The following is a 4,433-nucleotide window of genomic DNA, read 5'->3' as shown; positions in this document are numbered from 1 at the left end:
CAGAACGCGTTCCTCGCGCCACAAAGCCGCCTCTAGACGCGTGACCAATGAGCAGCGAGCTAAAACGTATCGCAAATGTCAAAAATAATACAACGTGGTTAATCTATATCGCGCACATGCGATATGTTTGTCACGAGGCGCAAAAAATAGTTAAAAAGGGAATGCAACACGAGGATTTTCCAGGAGGTCACCCATCCTAGTACTACTCTCGCCCAAGCACGCTTAACTTCGGAGTTCTGATGGGATCCGGTGCTTTAGTGTTGGTATGATCGCATCCGACATGTTACCCCCGCCTTCGTCCCTTATGCTTGCCACTCCCAGGTCCACTTCAAAGATGATTGTCATTCTTACTACCATTACAACCGTTGCCTAATAATGGATAATGCCCTATATATACTACTTACTCCCCCCCCCTCAAACACGGAGATGAGTTTACCACGGTTTCCACCCCTCCCTCTATACCGCAGCAACACGTATTTTTTTACCCCTTTCAGAACGCGCTCCTCGCGCCACAAAGCCGCCTCTAGACGCGTGACCAATGAGCAGCGAGCTAAAACATATCGCAAATGTCAAAAATAATATAACGGGGTTAATATATATCGCGCACATGTGATATGTTTGTCATGAGGCGCAAAAAATAATTAAAAAGGGAATGCAACACGAGGACTTCCCAGGAGGTCACCCATCCTAGTACAATCTCGCCCAAGCACGCTTAACTTCGGAGTTCTGATGGGATCCGGTGCTTTAGTGCTGCTATGATCGCATCCAACATGTTACCCCCGCCTTCGTCCCTTATGCTTGCCACTCCCAGGTCCACTGCAAAGATGATTGTCATTCTTACTACCATTACAACCGTTGCCTAATAATGTATAATGCCCTATATATACTACTTACTCCCCCCCCTCAAACACGGAGACGAGTTTACCACGGTTTCCACCCCTCCCTCTATACCGCAGCAACACGTATTTTTTTACCCCTTTCAGAACGCGCTCCTCGCGCCACAAAGCCGCCTCTAGACGCGTGACCAATGAGCAGCGAGCTAAAACATATCGCAAATGTCAAAAATAATATAACAGGGTTAATATATATCGCGCACATGCGATATGTTTCTCACGACGCGCAAAAAATAATTAAAAAGGGAATGCAACACGAGGACTTCCCAGGAGGTCACCCATTCTAGTACTACTGTCGCCCGAGCACGCTTAACTTCGGAGTTCTGATGGGATCCGGTCATTTAGTGCTGGTATGATCGCATCCGACATGTTACCCCCGCCTTCGTCCCTTATGCTTGCCACTCCCAGGTCCACTGCAAAGATGATTGCCATTCTTACTACAATTACAACCGTTGCCTAATAATGGATAATGCCCTATATATACTACTTACTCCCCCCCTCAAACACGGAGACGAGTTTACCACGGTTTCCACCCCACCCTCTATACCGCAGCAACATGTATTTTTTTACCCCTTTCAGAACGCGCTCCTCGCGCCACAAAGCTGCCTCTAGACGCGTGCCAATGAGCAGCGAGCTAAAACATATCGCAAATGTCAAAAATAATATAACGGGGTTAATATATATCGCGCACATGCGATATGTTTGTCACGAGGCGCAAAAAAATAATTAAAAAGGGAATGCAACACGAGGACTTCCCAGGAGGTCACCCATCCTAGTACTACTCTCGCCCAAGCACGCTTAACTTCGGAGTTCTGATGGGATCCGGTGCTTTAGTGCTGGTATGATCGCATCCGACATGTTACCCCGCCTTCGTCCCTTATGCTTGCCACTCCCAGGTCCACTACAAAGATGATTGTCATTCTTACTACCATTACAACCGTTGCCTAATAATGGATAATGCCCTATATATACTACTTACTCCCCCCCTCAAACACGGAGACGAGTTTACCACGGTTTCCACCCCTCCCTCTATACCGCAGCAACACGTATTTTTTACCCCTTTCAGAACGCGCTCCTCGCGCCACAAAGCCGCCTCTGGACGCGTCACCAATGAGCAGCGAGCAAAAATATATTGCAAATGTCAAAAATAATGTAACGGGGTTAATATATATCGCGCACATGCGATATGTTTGTCAGGAGGCGCAAAAAATAATTAAAAAGGGAATGCAACACGAGGATTTTCAAGGAGGTCACCCATCCTAGTACTACTCTCGCCCAAGCACGCTTAACTTCGGAGTTCTGATGGGATCCGGTGCTTTAGTGCTGGTATGATCGCATCCGACATGTTACCACCGCCTTCGTCCCTTATGCTTGCCACTCCCAGGTCCACTGCAAAGATGGTTGTCATTCTTACTACCATTACAACCGTTGCCTAATAATGGATAATGCCCTATATATACTACTTACTCCCCCCCCTCAAACACGGCTACAAGTTTACCACGGTTTCCACCCCTCCCTCTATACCGCAGCAAAACATATTTTTTTACCCCTTTCAGAACGCGCTCCTCGCGCCACAAAGCCGCCTCTAGACGCGTGACCAATGAGCAGCGAGCTAAAACATATCGCAAATGTCAAAAATAATATAACGGGGTTAATATATATCGCGCACATGCGATATGTTTGTCACGAGGCGCAAAAAATAATTAAAAAGGGAATGCAACACGAGGACACCCATCCTAGTACGACTCTCACCCCAGCACGCTTAACTTCGGAGTTCTGATGGGATCCGGTGCTTTAGTGCTGGTATGATCGCATCCGACATGTTACCCCCGCCTTCGTCCCTTATGCTTGCCACTCCCAGGTCCACTGTAAAGATGATTGTCATTCTTACTACCATTACAACTGTTGCCTAATAATGGATAATGCCCTATATATACTACTTACTCCCCCCCTCAAACACGGAGACGAGTTTACCACGGTTTCCACCCCTCCCTCTATACCGCAGCAACACGTATTTTTTACCCCTTTCAGAACGCGCTCCTCGCGCCACAAAGCCGCCTCTAGACGCGTGACCAATGAGCAGCGAGCTAAAACATATCGCAAATGTCAAAAATAATATAACGGGGTTAATATATATCGCGCACATGCGATATGTTTGTCACGAGCCGCAAAAATAATTAAAAAGGGAATGCAACACGAGGACTTGCCAGGAGGTCACCCATCCTAGTACTACTCTCGCCCAAGCATGCTTAACTACGGAGTTCTGATGGGATCCGGTGCTTTAGTGCTGGTATGATCGCATCCGACATGTTACCCCCGCCTTCGTCCCTTATGCTTGCCACTCCCAAGTCCACTGCAAAGATGATTGTCATTCTTACTACCATTACAACCGTTGCCTAATAATGGATAATGCCCTATATATACTACTTACTCCCCCCCCCTCAAACACGGAGACGAGTTTACCACGGTTTCCACCCCTCCCTCTATACCGCAGCAACACGTATTTTTTTACCCCATTCAGAACGCGCTCCTCGCGCCACAAAGCCGCCTCTAAACGCGTGACCAATGAGCAGCGAGCTAAAACATATCGCAAATGTCAAAAATAATATAACGGGGTTAATATATATCGCGCACATGCGATATGTTTGTCAGGAGGCGCAAAAAATAATTAAAAAGGGAATGCAACACGAGGATTTTCCAGGAGGTCACCCATCCTAGTACTACTCTCGCCCAAGCACGCTTAACTTCGGAGTTCTGATGGGATCCGGTGCTTTAGTGCTGGTATGATCGCATCCGACATGTTACCCCTGCCTTCGTCCCTTATGCTTGCCACTCCCAGGTCCACTGCCAAGATGATTGTCATTCTTACTACCATTACAACCGTTGCCTAATAATGGATAATGCCCTATATATACTACTTACTCCCCCCCTCAAACACGGAGACGAGTTTACCACGGTTTCCACCCCTCCCTCTATACCGCAGCAACACGTATTTTTTTACCCATTTCAGAACGCGCTCCTCGCGCCACAAAGCCGCCTCTAGACGCGTGACCAATGAGCAGCGAGCTAAAACATATCGCAAATGTCAAAAATAATATAACGGGCTTAATATATATCGCGCACATGCGATATGTTTGTCACGAGGCGCAAAAAATAATTAAAAAGGGAATGCAACACGAGGATTTTCCAGGAGGTCACCCATCCTAGTACTACTCTCGCCCAAGCACGCTTAACTTCGGAGTTCTGATGGGATCCGGTGCTTTAGTGCTGGTATGATCGCATCCGACATGTTACCCCCGCCTTCGTCCCTTATGCTTGCCACTCCCAGGTCCACTGCAAAGATGATTGTCATTCTTACTACCATTACAACCGTTGCCTAATAATGGATAATGCCCTATATATACTACTTACTCCCCCCCCTCAAACACGGAGACGAGTTTACCACGGTTTCCACCCCTCCCTCTATACCGCAGCAACACGTATTTTTTTACCCCTTTCAGAACGCGCTCCTCGCGCCACAAAGCCGCCTCTAGACGCGTG

At 47.5% G+C, this 4,433-nt stretch overlaps 8 non-coding genes and 1 pseudogene across 8 annotated transcripts; all 9 read right to left on the bottom strand.

Annotated features, from left to right (window-relative positions):
- Window positions 1-158: 158 nt before the first annotated feature.
- LOC123173862 (5S ribosomal RNA) lies at window positions 159-277 on the bottom strand. The gene has a single exon (XR_006486577.1). It is a non-coding gene; the product is annotated as a 5S ribosomal RNA (ribosomal RNA).
- A 372-nt stretch (window positions 278-649) lies between these two features.
- On the bottom strand, window positions 650-767 carry LOC123173871 (5S ribosomal RNA). Its single transcript, XR_006486585.1, has one exon. It is a non-coding gene; the product is annotated as a 5S ribosomal RNA (ribosomal RNA).
- A 371-nt stretch (window positions 768-1,138) lies between these two features.
- On the bottom strand, window positions 1,139-1,257 carry LOC123173908 (5S ribosomal RNA). Its single transcript, XR_006486621.1, has one exon. It is a non-coding gene; the product is annotated as a 5S ribosomal RNA (ribosomal RNA).
- Window positions 1,258-1,627: 370 nt separating this feature from the next.
- LOC123173953 (5S ribosomal RNA) lies at window positions 1,628-1,746 on the bottom strand. Its single transcript, XR_006486637.1, has one exon. It is a non-coding gene; the product is annotated as a 5S ribosomal RNA (ribosomal RNA).
- Window positions 1,747-2,114: 368 nt separating this feature from the next.
- On the bottom strand, window positions 2,115-2,233 carry LOC123173978 (5S ribosomal RNA). The gene has a single exon (XR_006486661.1). It is a non-coding gene; the product is annotated as a 5S ribosomal RNA (ribosomal RNA).
- Window positions 2,234-2,604: 371 nt separating this feature from the next.
- On the bottom strand, window positions 2,605-2,710 carry LOC123173931 (uncharacterized; annotated as a pseudogene).
- Window positions 2,711-3,078: 368 nt separating this feature from the next.
- On the bottom strand, window positions 3,079-3,197 carry LOC123173885 (5S ribosomal RNA). The gene has a single exon (XR_006486599.1). It is a non-coding gene; the product is annotated as a 5S ribosomal RNA (ribosomal RNA).
- A 372-nt stretch (window positions 3,198-3,569) lies between these two features.
- LOC123173956 (5S ribosomal RNA) lies at window positions 3,570-3,688 on the bottom strand. The gene has a single exon (XR_006486640.1). It is a non-coding gene; the product is annotated as a 5S ribosomal RNA (ribosomal RNA).
- A 370-nt stretch (window positions 3,689-4,058) lies between these two features.
- On the bottom strand, window positions 4,059-4,177 carry LOC123173955 (5S ribosomal RNA). The gene has a single exon (XR_006486639.1). It is a non-coding gene; the product is annotated as a 5S ribosomal RNA (ribosomal RNA).
- Window positions 4,178-4,433: the final 256 nt, after the last annotated feature.

The sequence above is a fragment of the Triticum aestivum genome, unplaced genomic scaffold (genome assembly GCF_018294505.1).
Source record: "Triticum aestivum cultivar Chinese Spring unplaced genomic scaffold, IWGSC CS RefSeq v2.1 scaffold45329, whole genome shotgun sequence".
Classification (NCBI taxonomy): domain Eukaryota; kingdom Viridiplantae; phylum Streptophyta; class Magnoliopsida; order Poales; family Poaceae; genus Triticum; species Triticum aestivum.
This window is presented reverse-complemented; position numbering and strand designations above follow the sequence as displayed.